The sequence below is a fragment of the Ambystoma mexicanum genome, chromosome 1q (genome assembly GCF_040938575.1).
Source record: "Ambystoma mexicanum isolate Mex_15411 chromosome 1q, UKY_AmexF1_1, whole genome shotgun sequence".
Taxonomy (NCBI): Eukaryota; Metazoa; Chordata; class Amphibia; order Caudata; family Ambystomatidae; genus Ambystoma; species Ambystoma mexicanum.
This window is the reverse complement of record NC_090922.1, coordinates 1,281,263,553-1,281,279,705: the sequence shown is the minus strand read 5'-3', so window position 1 is coordinate 1,281,279,705 and position 16,153 is coordinate 1,281,263,553. Positions and strand designations below refer to the sequence as shown.

The following is a 16,153-nucleotide window of genomic DNA, read 5'->3' as shown; positions in this document are numbered from 1 at the left end:
TTATAAGTTGGTATTGCACCTAATCAGTGCAAAACTCACGTGTAAAGGGCAAAGTGCCCCACCCTGAAACCAAATTGTGCTCGTCAGCACTGTTGTATTTGTTCAAGGATTTCAAGCCTGTTAAAAGGGTTTTGCTTGACGAGCCCTTAAACCTCTTTTAGTGTTTTGAGAGGACCAGTGTTTCCACAGTATCTACATTGGGTAGTTTGCCAGAACAATTAGATTTCTCGACAGTTCCACTTCCCTAGTGGGTAAGATGTTTAATCTGCTTCTGAGCAGTAGATCTCTATATTTAGGCGATGGCAGAACTAGACTTAGTTTGTCCAACCCTCTTCTTTCAACAGTTTCAATCCAGTCCAAGTTCTGAAGCTACTTTTTTTTTACCTTCATAGGGTTTGCAATTAGTTCTTCTAGTTCAATATTTGCATTCCCTAGGATTGCCACCAGTCTTAGTTTGTCCAACCCTCTCATTTCAACAGTTTCAATCCAGTCTAAGTTCTGAAGCTTCTTTTTACCTTCATAGGGTTCGTAATTAGTTCTTCTAGTCCAATATTTGCATTCCCTAGGATTGCTACCAGTTTTGCTCTTCAGCAAGTTAAACTAACTCAGTACGGAGGATTGCAATTGGTGCTGCCAGATCCACCGAAAGGCACTTGCTAAATAGGCCCATTGACAGAGCTATCGATGCCAATGATTGTAGCCTTAATTCAGATCTATTGGTGGACATTGGAAAATAATTGGGCAGTTAATGTATCGTTTAAATGTTCTTGCTTTCTAGCCTCCCTGTAAATATATGAAATGCACAACATGCAATGATATTGTGTTTAAAATCACAAGGATTCCTATAGAAAAGAGAGCTAAATGCTCCAGCTCATAAACAGCAACAAACAACAGAACACACCACCTCCTACCGCTCTGAATGATTCCCAGTGACTGTTGAAAAGGTATAGTAGGCTCCTCCGATATCTAACCCGTTGAATCCGCCTGCCCAAACCCGTGTATTCAAATCTCCAAAAAGTTATGGATGTTTGGCAGATCCTAAACACAGTCAAACTTTGTGTGATTCAGTATTTGCATGAACCATGCTTTCACAAAATGATACTTGCATAACCAGATGTTAAGTCAAACACTTTAAAGAATAATTCTAGAGAACATATACATGAGATTATATTTATATTACCATAAATATAATACAACACACATGAAGTTTTGTTTTTATAATTTATTGAACACAATTATACGATCAGTGAGAAGAGGCATTCATGTGGAAATACAACCACTAGGGAATATTATGATTGCAGATACCCAGGAGGAGTGGGCAACACACACACACACACACACACACACCAATACACACACACACACACAAACACAGACACATTCTCTCTTTCTCTCTCTCTCTCTCTCTGCATGCTCTCTCCTTCTCTATGGGCATCTTTACGACCCAGGCGGTAAGGGGTTAACGGCGCTGTAAAAGGTTGCGGCGCCGTTAACCCCTTACCGCCTAATTACGAGGTCCCTTTGCGAGTCCCTACCTTAACGGCTGGTCTTGACCAGCCGTTAAGGATTGGACCCGCAAAGGGACCTTGGAGATAATTACGGGACCGCAATTTGTAGTACTGCAATTACCGCCTTCCCCATTCCCATTGAGCCCTATGGGGCAAAAATGGGAATGGGGAAGGGCCAGTGGTGAATGGGGAATTACCTCCCCACCAACCTTGGAATGGGGCGGTAATTCCGCCATCCACCATGGCGCAATCGTTAAATAGCCCTGCTTAACGCCTGGGTCGTAATGACCCCCATATCTCTTTCTCTCTGGGTTAGAGCCATGTAGTTAAGTGTGTGGTTGCTAAAGCCTACCAAGCATTTGCTGGCTGCTTCCAGACCAGGGGAAAATAGATATCTTGTAGCGGGGGATAGGGATATTTTTGCAAAAGCAACTGTTAAAAAGGAAATTATGTAATTGTAATATCATTCTAAAGAGTGCCTTGTTATTTTTCCAAAGAGGTTTTCCAATGTATATTCTAGCCATACAATAAATATAACTAGAATAACCATATGGAAATGAATACCCATTCTGGGGCCTGAACTCGGTCTAGCAGCCCTGTGCTCAAGTTACAGACCCAAGCAAATTGAGGGCCTTAATGTGAGTCTGCTGCACCATTACCACCCAGTTCAGCCCACAGAACGGGTTTATATTTGTATTATTATTAGCAAACCCACGTGGTGCAAAGAGCAATGTAGCTGTCAGAAACAACGAGCTCAGCTTTTTGAGATCCGTTGATTCTGACAAATACAGCCTTACCTAACATGGTCAGCATCGAAATAAAGGGTGGGGCTAATTTTCCATAGCAACAATGGTTAAGAAGTGAGGCGAAGCACAGTGGTGGTGCAACTACTAGAACCTGAGATGAGTGGGGGCCAAGAAGACAGGGTGGAGAGACAAGGGAAGTGGCAGGAAGTGGAAAGGAAGATGGCTGGTGGTTGAGTTCAGCTTGTGGGTTACTTCGAACTCATGCATGGATCTTGAGATTCTGTCTGATTGGCTGACACACCCACCAAGTGTATAAATGTACTCTTTCATAATACCCTTATGAGAAGGGGAAGTGGACAAATAGCGCTAGCGAGGGTTCCAACCTGCTTTGAATAAAAGCAAAGAGCCTTTTGGGATCATATGTATAAAAGCATATCCTTATATATGACTACTATTCATTCACTAAGTATATAATGCATAATGGACTCAGCCCAGCGTTAACATGTTTGTACCATGGCAGTATACACACTGATCCAAAAAAAAACAAGGTTTCCTTGTGAGGATACAATGGTTGTAACATTAGTCACTCCACTCCCTTGGCCTCCCAGGGATGGATCTGCTGGTTCTAAGAAGCAGATAAACTGTCTTTATGCAAATGTGGCCAATACGCAGTCATCCTGAGAGAACTACATTTCAAATACAACAACACTGAGCTTTTACTTGAATGGGCTGTCATCTCTGGCTTTAAGTTAATTTGATACTGCAAGTTCCTTTACACATTAGGGCCATCATTTAACAGTGTTCGTGGGTGATATAACCTGTTTCACAATTGTCCATAGTTAATGAATAACTAGCTCTTTTTTTAATTTGGAAGAACAACATCTGTTCATTATCAGTGATATGAAATTTTTCAATTCTTTGCAATACTTTTATTTACAACAAAAGTGAAAACATGGTTTTGAGTCAAAGGAATGCCTATTCTTCACCTGTATTCCTTAAATGCTTTCTTTGAAATCGTCCTGCAAGTTGAGGCAGGAATGACTGCGAGAGCTTGAAGCACAGACATCATTGCATCCCAGGTCAGACCGCCCACCCTAGATGAAGGAAACCAACCAATTGTGAATGCATCACTTTGAAATAAACTGCTTGCTTATTACAGACACCAAAAGCAGAACCTTGTTAAAATGCGTTGTTCTCCCTCTCATCATCAAATAAAATAAAACACAGTTTCCCCATATACTATAGTTGTGCCATGCACAACGTGTTTGACTTTAATGGGATTTTCTTTTAACAAAGTACTAAAAAACAAAACACCTGAGAGAAAAGGCAGAATGCAAATAACCTCCTCTGCTAATCCCATACTATACACCCGCTCGCTTTATACTCGAACTCTTGTTCTTTAACTACTTACAGCTCTACAGTAAGTGGTGCGTCATTAGCCTTTATCAGGGGCAAGCTCTGACAGGCGAAGCTGCAGGCTTCTGTTTTAAAGGCCCACACAGTGTTGTTTAAGTGGCAGGCGCCCTCCATCTAGTCCTGTAACTGAAATGACCACGAACACCCCCAGACCATCCATCTTTCACCTCTGACTTGCCTGTTAGCAATATGCACAAAACGGACATGTGTTTACAAAGAGCAGTGTCACGCCACATTCCATATTGATATGGAAAAAAAATGCTAAGAAATGCAAGTGTTTTTCGTGAACAATATTCCTTTGGAGATGTTTTTTTTTTTTTTTTTTGCACCCATGACTGACTGGAATAATAAACCCACTTTACCTTTGCTTTCTTTAATGTTTTTTTTTTTTTTTTGTATTATGTCGCTTTTACTGTTTGCATGATTATGCATAGAAAATGCATGTAATTAATGACTAATATGTCAGTAATGCATAGAAAGTTAAAATCTATACATTTGGAATGCCAACAATAAGGTTTTAACTAAAAAGCATAAAATAAAATTTTGAATTCACCAGATTTGGAATGCAACCGATCCGGTCGAATCCAAAAAAACAAATGCCAAATTTGGCAAAGTTTCATCAATTTATAAAATTACTGAAGAATGAACAGATTTTTGCATTGAGATTTAAAAAAGGCAGAACAATCACACTTTACCCCCACCACGTTTCAAAATTCCTCTTCTTGGTTTTGGAAAATGTTGGAAGTTAATGCTGCAAACACTTTGAAAGCAGAACAGACAAGTTTGAGATATGCAATGTTTAACGCCAGAAAAACGTGTCCAAACATCCATAAGTGCTATCTGTTTGTCAATAGACAAGGAAAAATGTGCTCATACATTCCAAGAAAAACACACGTCTGCACTGGGACGTCATTTGGGCATTGGCAGGGGTCGCAGCTCCGACCCCGGAACTCTCCCTTGCTACCCCTAAAACAAAAGTGTATTATTTTTTTTAAATGTAAGCTCCTGGGCATGTGACTCTGTTTGCAGAGTGGCTGGCTTTCTTGTTCAGGCTTCTTAAAAAAACAAGGTGTTCCACAAGTGTAACACGTAGAGCAGTGACCCTAAAAAAGAAAGAATAGGAATACCAAATAATTTGTCTTTCTTGAATTCTATACAATAATTGCTAGAATCATTAAAGGTTTATTTCAGGCACACTTCAGGGGGTGAGTCACTGATTTAGTCTGTTCTTAAACACCTCCACTCAGCCTTTCATCCTACTGAGGTTGATATATGAGTACCAACACAGGTTGGGTGATATTGTATGTATAGTTGTTCTATATAAATCAGTTAATCGTAAGTGTTATATAATAACACATCATTATCATTTGGACTTGGACGTCTGCCTGCATTCACAGTAATTTGGTAATATGGGCCTATAGACACGGAGCAAAAAGCGTGTGCTGCAAACTCTCATCTCAAAACAGTTTATCATGCCATGTTCTTTCTGGAGAGGAGCACCTGCTACCTTTTTTAAAATATTTGCAAGGATCTTGGGGTTGGTCACCCTGAGTTACCTGGGGGCAACCAGACGTGGACTCGCTGCTCACTGTGCACAGAGAGGCACAGCTTCACCTCACTGATGAGGCCCAACAAGGCTGAAACACATGTGTGGGTTTGCTGGTGGTACTCTTGTTCAGAGAGGAATTGCCATAGCATTTTGGTGCTGGACTGCCCAAGTGGGAGGGATAAAGACTGATATGCAAATGGATATTTCCCATCTGTGAAAGGTACAGTGAGCAAAAAGCGTGTGCTGCAAACTCTCATCTCAGAACAGGTTATCATGCCATGTTCTTTCTGGAGAGGAGCGCCTGCTACCTTTTTTAAACTATAGACACGGATATTAGCGATACATATGGTGATCCGTTCTTGTATGAAATGTACATCACATTATAGTGATATCGTCGTAACGATATGTTCTGTATCGTACTTAGGAACAATGCTATGTGTTGCCATTTACGGTTTTATCAAGGGGTGATAGGTCATGTACCATTGGTTCCGATGATGTCACTTCGAGGTGGGATCAAATTACATCACTTTCTGTGATGTCATCAGAAGTCAAGGGGCGAGTGATGTCACTTCTGCTACCCCTGACATTTTGGTGAAACGACGTCCTTGCATCTGCAACCAATAGATGCAACATGGAACGCACACGTAGAAGTGTCAGAGCAGCAAAAAAGAATAAAGGGACATACTTTGCAATGCATTCGAACATAGCACGTTTTGTCAGTTGTAATTACTTAAGTGCCACACATCCATCATCTACATTTGCAATGTGTGTAGTTGTATGGTGTCTTCTTTATTGTGCTATGAAGTTTCTTTCCTACTGTGAGTTTATCTAGGGTTTCTCCATGTTAGCCTTTTTGGTGCAAATGTTTTACTGTGATGTTGATACCGGCGATATTTTCTGCATGTTATGGGCTGTGACCTGCAGTTTTTTTAATATTTGGATCAATCCAGCAGATTTCCCTCTGTAACTATGGAATTTCAGACACTATAGAAATTTGAACAATATCTGCAGATTTTTACACTGTTTTCTGAAGTTTTGAATTTCCTGTAAATAGCCATCCCTTGGCACGCATACCACACCAAAACACAAGCGCACATAATGATTCCTTTTCTTCTATATGTTTCATTTATGTGTTAGAGTATGCCATACATAACGCAAGATATACATCACGACATATACATCATAGGTCCACACTGGGCGAGTAAAGTATCAGAAACTTTACAACACTGATCCATAAAAGCATAAATGCGCCCCTCAGAAATCAGTATTTGATATAAAGTTTAATTGGTAACATCTCACTAGGCCACTCCCCAAAAACAGAACATTAATATCAATGTGTAATTTTAAATGTCATTGTTTTTTTGTTGTTGTTTTTGTTTTATTTATTTATTTATTTATTTAGTATTTGGCTTACAAGCAAACCTTTCACTTATTGAAAAAAAAGCATCCATAAAATCCATTCGTATACAAGATAAAATGTCACTTCTCCACCTAAAACAAAACAAGAGACCAGACACATAATCACTAGTACATGCTACATTGCACACATCAGCCAGAGTCAGTTAAGAGCCCAGCCCAGCCTATAAGTTAGATCAAAACAGCTGGGTTAGAGACATTATTAACTGCCCCTTGCAGAACGCCCTAAAAGTTCACTTAGTCTCACTGGCCAGTCCCTGAACGATGTCATCCAGATATTTGATCAGGGCAATGGTCAGACTCACACTTTCTCCGGCCATGAGCTTACTCCACCATTCATCAGGTGTAGCGTGGTCAAACCATTCATAATTTTGCACCAATAAAGTGTTCTTCTCTCTGGCAAACCCTCACAACCTAGAGTCGGGTGGTACAACGACTCTTCAGTGCCTGGTCTGTTACAGAATCTACAGTTTACATCTGATTCCTGCCATTGTTTCCTGTACAGCAAAACCTCCTTTGTAGGAAGTACATTTTATCTGAATTACAGTCAATCTTATTCTGTTCCCTTGCTGTTATTGTGTCCACCCAGTCCTTCCTCCATAGCTTGATTTTAATAGCCTCTGGGTTGCTCAACAGATCAGATTCAGCGAACCACAATTCCTTCAGCATTTTGACACATGCTAGGTTCCAGACGTTCAGGATAGATTCACTCTTCACCTCTTGTGCCTCTTTCAAGATACCGAACCCTCTTACTGGGGGTTTCCTTCTGCACTTTTTGTAGAGAGACAGAGATTTCCACTCTCGGGAGGATAGCTTAGGGGCAAGGTGCTAGCCTTCAAAATTAGATGACACGGAGCAACACAGGTTCGATTCCCGGATCCGTGCTTAGAAACCTCTGGGTAATAAGCGAGTTATAAATAACCTATCATATCAACATATCACTCCATCATTACGCACAGGGATGTTAGATCCAACTCGTATCTAATTGCAGGCATTGGCTACACCCCAGCAGGTCTAATACTCTCTGGCAGAACCTGCCCTCCAATGCCATCCACCTTACGTGGGCTGTTGCAAGCAATACCTCTGTGCAATAGGTGCCGATAGCCATCACATTGGCTTTATAGAATTTGATCACCAGGATTAAAGAAAAATGCCCAGATCCTTTTAGCAAGATCCACGTGTGTGATGCCAAATGTGTGATCCTCGTTTTTAGTTGAGCAATTCTGGGGCTATCATTTAAGCGAGTATTCACCAACATACCCAAGTTCACGAAGGAAGTAGTCACCTTTATTTGTTCCCCATCCAAATGCCATACTGGTCTAGATTTTTTCCTCCGAACCACAGGCTCCAGGATTAAAGATCCTGAGCTTATCTGCTTTAAATTACTCCTGCAGCTCATTTAGCTGTTGTTAAAACCCAATGGTTGTTTGGTCAATTAAGACCGAATCATCCGCATAAAGCAAATGCTCCATGCACCACCCATTGAGCCTCAGTTGAAACGATCTAACCTTGCCCAATGATGGTCCTAAGTACGATATGAAGAATTTAAACAATTCCGGGGCACAAGGGCATCCCTGTGTAAGGCCACACCTTATTTCTATTCACTCTGAGAGATGCCCCCTGCTGTCTAATCTTACTCTCAGACTTGTGCCGGAGTAAAGAGACTGTATTGCTAAAAGCAATCCCCCCGAGCAACCCCACTCCTTAGTTTGTCCCAAAACAACTAACGATCAACCAAGTTGAAAGCCTGTTCGAGGTCCACGAACACCCAATATATATTTTTTTATGCTCGAAAGGACCTTCGTCTTGAGAATATTCACGAGAAATACATTTAATGCTGTTCCAGCCTGTTTAACAAAGCCTGATTGATGGAGATCAAAACTTGTCAAATCCGGAATCCACTGCCTCAAGCTCTTTAGCAGCAGTGCCACATAGATTTTACCAATAACGTCCAGCAGAGCGATGGGCCGATAGTTGACAGGATTGTCCTAAACACCCTTTTTGAAAATCAGGACTATTATATATGTTTTCTTGGAGTCTGGTACCCTCCCCAACTTCTCGATCTTTCCAAAACGAACCTTGAGAAAATCTGCCCACGCTCCAGGCTCTGCTTTAAGCATCATGTTGGTCAGACCATGTGGCCCCGGGGCTCTTGAATTGCTCACCTCGGTTATTAGCAGACAGATATCTTCTTTATCAAATTCCAAGTCCTATGGGTACACTTTGGAGGTTTGGCAGGCCCTTTCCCCTCACTCTCTGGGACCCAAAAAGGTCAGTGTATTGTTTCACCCATCGTTGCTCGGGTACTGCATTATCTTGGGTCACTCTAGGATCTGACCACACTGAATTTATCAGCTTCCAATTTCAGCAACGTTTTTGTTTCTCAACTGAGCTAGCATAGATTCAGCATCAGCTTGATTTAACCTCCATTTATACCTCCTCACCAGTTGCAGTATTTCTGGCAATGTTTCCTCAAATTCTCTCCCATTAATTTGCCCTTATCTCCCTGAATATGTCTGAAAAGGGGAGAGCTGTAAGGAGCCTCTTTTCTTTCCTAATGTTCCAGCTGCAAGAGTGTTTTGGTGTAAAATCATGTTTTGTTGATCTGCCCGCCACCGGAGAGAAGTCTAACAGAAATCTGGGATAGTTGATATCCTCCACGGAGGTCAGGTCTGCTGAACCCCTCCCATTTCCCCATATTCTCATCTGCAAGATCTCAATCTCCCTAGATGTCATTCAGAGTCTATTACGGCCGCCATCTTGGTAGACCAACAAACATATAAGACACTCTGGTCACTTCTTGAAATGTCTCTCATCTCAAATCTTCTAACGATACCCAGAAGCCTCTCGGTTAAAAAGACATAGTCAATTGTACTAGTTTCCTTTTCAACTGGAACGAAGAGCAGAGGGACCCTTGCTTCTCCCCCAGACACCTAGTGCCTTTTAGGGGTTCATCCAGTCTCCCTCTCCCTACATTGCCCCCCGTTTCCAAAGTTCCCACGATTACGTTGATGCACTTGATTGTAGCCGCTTGCATCAATACACATTGGTTCACCTGGGGGACATTGGAAGTATCCATGAAAGATGACTTATCCACCAGTCTCTGGGGGTCTTGGAAAGTGACTGAGAAAGAGTCAGTGCCTGGCGCAGAATTTCGAATTGGCGTTTCACGCCCTACCTCGCTTTTCTCTCAGCTCAGCCATAGCGATATTGCTGCTACTTCCTGGGATGTTTGAAAGTGCTGCATGTCAGCAATATGAGCCCCCCTAACACTCCCACAACCCTCCCAAATTTCCTTTGCCATGTGAAAACAGATAGGCATTGTTATTGGCGGCGCAGTTATTGAGCTAAGCTCTGCATCCCTTACTGCCACATGTTTTCTTTCCTCTCTCACCGGTAGTAGACCTGGTTTCTTCGGAAGTGCCAATTCACTTAGGAGGCAGAGCTTGCATCTCGTGCTCGGATGGGCCTCCAATTCCATAGTCCAGGATCTGGGGTCACTGAGGAGGTGCAAGCCGTCACAAGCAGAAAGGTCGAAAGGGTGGGTACCCGGCACCTGGCCCCCCACGGACCACTGCAGACCACACACTAAGCACACTCTGTGCGCGCTCTGCGCTGGATTTGAGTTTTCGAAAGGGTGGATCCTAGCACACACAGTGGAAGGTGAATAAAGACTCCTCCTGCAGCACAGCAACTTCGCAGACCACACACTCAACACTACCTGTTAAACAAAAGAAAATCGTCTAAAAACTCTGCAAAGTACCCACCTATGGTACTGCTTTAAACAGGACCAACATTCAAAAACATTCCACCACCTGTAAAACACACATTACATGCCACATCCTCCCTGCACACAATGCTTGAGACATACACACCAACAATTGTGTAACTCCTTGTTGGTGAGCCATAATGTCTACGAAGGCAATAGTTTCAAATTGATACAAAAAAACTACTTGGACATAGAAGCTTGTTGCCTAAAGTGTAAGAATGCCCTTGATGTAGGTGAAGAAAATACAGAGATAAGATGACATAACATGCAATAACAAAAATTAGTAACCCGGCGAGAGCGAAGCAGAATGCAACAAGCATTCTGATTGGCTCTCGCCAGGTCCCTACCCGGCCGGAAATCCCTCCATTGGGATTCCACGGCCTTTGTCCCCGGCGGGGGGCGTGGTAGCCCCTCAGCCAATGAGGAGGTTCAAAGCGGGGCCATCCACGCTCCGAGCCTCCCCGCGGCTGAGAGGCTGCCTTCGCCCCCCGCCGTGGACTTGGGTAAACCTTTTTTTTTTTTAAATCCCTTCCCTCCCTCCCACCCGCCCCCCCAACTTACCTTCTTGGTCCTACGTCCCCAGCGGGGGACTAGGGAAGCCTCCAGCCGCGTGGAGACTCAGAGCGGGGCCATCCCCGCTCCGTGCCTTCACACGGCTGGAGGTTTCCCTCGTCCCCCGCCGGGGACGCAGGTACTTTTTTTTTTTTTTTTTCGTCCCACTCCCGCCCTCCCAACCCCACTTACCTTCTTTTTATCCTTTTTTGGGAGCGGACGCGCTGGGAACACTTGTGTTCCCAGCGCATCCGCTCACGAAGGCCGCCATAGAAAGGGAAAACGGACTCCGTTTTCCCTTTCCATGGCGGCGGCCATTTTCTTTCTTTATTTTTTTTTTCGAAATGCCGCAGCGCCGAAACGCTGCAGCGTTTTGGGGAAAAAAAAGCTTTTAGTGCACCGGTCACGCAATTTTTGCGGGCCGGGGTACTAATAGCAATAGAACCCTCGCGTCGGGGGCATTACCGTCCCAGGTAATGCCCCGGGGCCTTCGGTAAGGCCCTTGCTTCGCTCGAATCCTTACCTATGGGCCCCGGGGCATTACCTGGGATGGTAATGCCCCCGACGCTCGGGTTCTATTGCTTAATTAAAACCACATAACAAAAGGACCCAGACAATATTGATTATATAGCAGTAAGAAAAGTAATGAGATACATTACAGAGCTTGTAGATGATAACGGTAAATGCATTTTTGAAATATGCAAGGTGCAAATGACGAATAACAAAAAAAAACAACTACTTGTTGTATTTGAAATGTGTTAAAGAACCAAAAGATAAACACTTCCTTTGTATGTATTTAACAAATGTCCTTTATGATGAAAGACGTAAAAAATGAAAACATTTAAAATGGTCGGCCTCTGTACTGTTTTTCCAAGTAAGGCAGACTTTTCACTGACAATGAAAACTGAGAATGATCTTAAATGCAGAAAGGTTAACATGCATTAAACCAATTCCACATATCAAAAGAAGCTATGTAGGCAGTGTTAAAATGTCAATAGTCAAAGTGAACACTATTCCAGAACCCTGCACTTAAAAAAAAAAAAAAATTTACTTGAGACACATTCAAAAACTCATGGTAGATAATATACATATTAATAAAAAGGAGATACATCGACATCTTGCTACACATAGACCATTATATTATCACTGTGTGCCTACTACAAAATAATAACTTCCAATAAAAGAATATATCAAAATAAAAAAGGATATGCTAATTTGCAAGACAAGGGAAAGAAACCAAATACAAGTAATACATAACAGAAGGCAACAGAAGGCAACAAAGCACAATATTCCCTTGCTAACCCTACCAAAATTAACAATATTTCATTCAAGACTATATCAAATTATTAATAAAAGTTGCTCACCCTATTTCATTTGAAACTGTCCAAACATGTTACACTGATAGAAAACAATGCTTCACACCGACAATACAGATGTTGTCATTAATTCGGAACTAATTTCCGTAAATCAAACCCAAAAGAAGCTATATTTAAAATATATTAAAGTTCACATTTGAAAATGTACCTGCAAAAATAACAAGACCTTACAAATGTTAATCATTCTACCTGCATGACTGCATAACATGAAAATAATCACACAGAAGAAAAGTTATTTGGCCTGTATTACAAAGTGTTTTTCAAGGGCATTTTCCCATTAAAAAACGCTTTTGTAAATCAGGCCCAAAGGAGCAGATCCTCAAAACCTTTTTTGTTGCAAGTCTTGAGAGGTTGAGGGCCGGTGCAAGGAATGTTGCCACCATAGGCAAACTGACAGATTGGCGCTCCCCCAACCCCACCACTCCACTCCAGATCCTAACAGTTCTCTACCAAACATCTTCTTTTTGTTACCGATTGCTGTAAACCCATTACCTGCACCTAACGCACTGCTCACGTCTTCTGCTGTGGATGGATACCATTGCATTTTCCTTAGTCTCCCATCTACTCAGAGTGTTACGTTTCAGGAGTCAAATTAAAGCCTCTTGTTTCATAAATACAGGTTTATTAAACAAGCCAATGATAGTATAGCAACATTGTTGATCTAATCCTTTCTGTAAATGATATATAGGCAATACAGGCAGTGGGAAAATGATTTTGGTAATCCATACTAGACACCTGTGCAGTTATGTCAGAGATAGATTAGATTAGTTGTCCAGGATCACACACTTTGGGGGAAACAGTGAAGCAGCGATTTTAACTCACTCTGCCTTTTAAGCACTTGGCCACACACCTACAAAGATGTAGTTGGTACAAATATTTAGTTTTCATTTTGTAGATCCATATATTTTCCCAGAATGCAAAATAATACAAGCCTGAAACAATTCATTTTACCACCAGTGTACTTTCACCACTTTCAGACACACATTGAAAGAAGTTGTGTAATAAACTAAGTTAGGTAGGGAGATTGTGTCACAAACCTTGTTATACACTTTTGTTGCATATGTTAATGTTAAGAACATGTCACTAGCTTCATAAAGATAACCTTTTTATTATGTGTACCTCCACAGATTGCAAGTCACAAAATATCTTCATCCCCGGATCCCATCTTCTATATCTCCCCTCCCCATGACAACAGTTTCAGTTCCACCTAATAGCCAAAACTAATAATGAGGTGATGGAGGGCTAACTAGGATAAACCTGGAGGCCCACCACCCTCAAGCCCTCATTGTGAAGGATGTCCTCAGGTTGACCTACTCTGCCCTTACCCTGGAATCTGTGCATTCATGTAACCTTTTCTAAATATCAGGTCACCCTCATTCTGTGTCCTACAGCTTCATGCATCCTTTTGTCAGAATTCATGCTTCGACATTTGCAGGACACTGGAATGCCAGGGAAATGTAAGAATCCTTTACAGGCAAAGTTTCCAGAGTTGGCCTGTAAAGGTGACACCAGCAGGAAGCACAAGCTCACACATCGCTCTGTTGTCATGGAGTCTGTCCACCAAGGTAAAGGAGGAATAATGTGTCGATGTCTGTGCTCAGTAGAACAAAGTCAGCTCCATAACGCTCATGTCAGATACAGTGAACTTGAGACACAAAACCTCATTTTTGCGTAGCATGCCGTGCCTCTGGTATAAGTTAGAACTATCAAGAGACTGGCATAATACCCACACTGTGAATTACAGCTGTTGCAACAGCATCTGAGGGGTCAGCCACCCACAAGCCAAAATCACCCAAGGCAATGCTGTGTGAAACATTCCTACATTAGAGGCATGACCACACTGAACAGCCCTGTCATAATAACCCTGATTCCCAAGTGCTATGGTGAGGACCAGAGCCTCTTGCCTGGCTATGGAACAGCCAATGAGTTCATAGTGGCCTGGTAAACAGATAAGGCAATGGATGCCAAAATCAGACCAACAAATAACGACCCTCCATGTTACATGTGAGCACTGAGGTCTTTCCCAGCACAGGATACCACATTACCACTCTTCCCAACACATGCAAGGGCCAATACCTTCCATTGCATCCCTCGGCTACACCCGGAAAAATAAAGCCACACGCACAAGGGGGTACAATATTTAATAAAAGATACAGGAAAGATCAAAATATAGCACTTAAACACTCCAGCAAACAGCACCTCATCACAACAGTGGCAGAGTGGGAGCTGGCACCACGTTGATTATGGAGGGAGGCACCCTTGGCCAGTCTTTTCCCAGGCATGTTGCACCCATTCTGAGGCACCAGCCTGTTGGTCTTTAATGGGCCACCATATTTTGCATATTGGCAGCATACATGTATTAAAGGTATGTGTGATCAAGAGTCATCCCTGCTCCTGCCATAAAACTGGGAAACTGACAGTGGAAACATCAGGATTGCATATATAATGTAGTTGATGGAAACAGCTGATAAAGCACCACAGTGGATACTGTAATTGTGTAGCACACACCTCAAGGCATGGATGTATGTGGACGGTCGTTCTGGATCTTGTGCTTGCAAGCAGTGGCAGATCGAGAGGATGGGAAAATGGAGTGACATTCTCCCTAGAAGACCCTCTGGGTCTGTCAAGTTAGTTTAAATAGAGCTTATTTAGACCACATGGTTTGCTTATTAGTGTGCCTATAGAGAAGGCATTGGCATTTTTATTTTTTCCCTAGTAGGTGATCCTAAGCATCACCTTTACGCTGAAACTATTGCATTGGAGCATAGCTAGGAGGGTGATGGGATGTGCTGAGGGACGCAAAACGTGTAAGTATTATTTGTCCACCCATTAACTGCCCATTGCCGTACTAATCCCCATGGCCATTCCACCCACTTCTGCCTCTACCTGCTATAAGCATAAGCACATTCTCTTAGGATCTCTGTGAGCTAGCTTTAACAAGAAGTAGCATTAGCCTTTGGTTGAAATGCCTGTCAGAGTTATTTCAATGAAGTCGTCTGGGAATTAATGGCTTTCTTGGAACTTTACATGCACTACTGGTGTAATAAACATTTCTTAACCAAGTGTGCCTTCAGTCATTTGATTTATATGTGGTGTGCATGCCCTTCGGTGAGGTTCTGTTGAAAGCAAGTGTTGCCAAAGCCAGCAGTTTGGCCTTTTTATAGATATTAAATATTCATTTGCCAGGCATTACTGTTATATGCCCAAGTACTCACATCATTTGACAGCAAATGCCCATAATTGCCAGTCACTACCATTATAGCAGTACCTGGCAAATGCATATCCCTTTCCTACACAAAAGTCAAAACGTTTGGCATTGCCAATGCTTGTTCAGCTGTTGTAGTGGCTTTTTGGAAAAGTAGACACTTTCCAGTTAGCAAATGCACTACTCACAAACTCATTTAGGAATTGGTACCAAATCACCAGGTGATCGAGGACTTGTGATCAGTGCCCACTCTGTAAATCACCACCAAATCACTGAGCCTTGCACTTCCCGACGCTGCATTTATGGGAGGCTCGGCCCCGAAAGTCATTTATGTATTTTTAAGTTTATTTCGATTTGTGATGCTCCATACACACCACTTCAATACCACAAATGCAAACCCTTGGAGGTGCTGCTGGGCAGATGTGGGTGTCCACTGATACAGAATAAGGGGAGTGGAAAAGTATGAGCTATATGACTTCAGCCAACCTTGCAATGATTTCTTCACCTGCGGATGGTCTTGTGCATCCCTGAACAGCCCACCAACAAACCTTGTGAATAGGCATTTATCCTTCAATGTCAAAAATCCATACTCATCTGCATTCTCAGCCAGACTCTC

The 16,153-nt window shown here is 42.4% G+C and overlaps 1 pseudogene; it reads left to right on the top strand.

Moving 5' to 3' along the window:
* LOC138561734 (TBC1 domain family member 8-like) overlaps nucleotides 1-16,153 on the top strand; it is a 60,337-nt pseudogene that overhangs the window by 21,660 nt on the left and 22,524 nt on the right.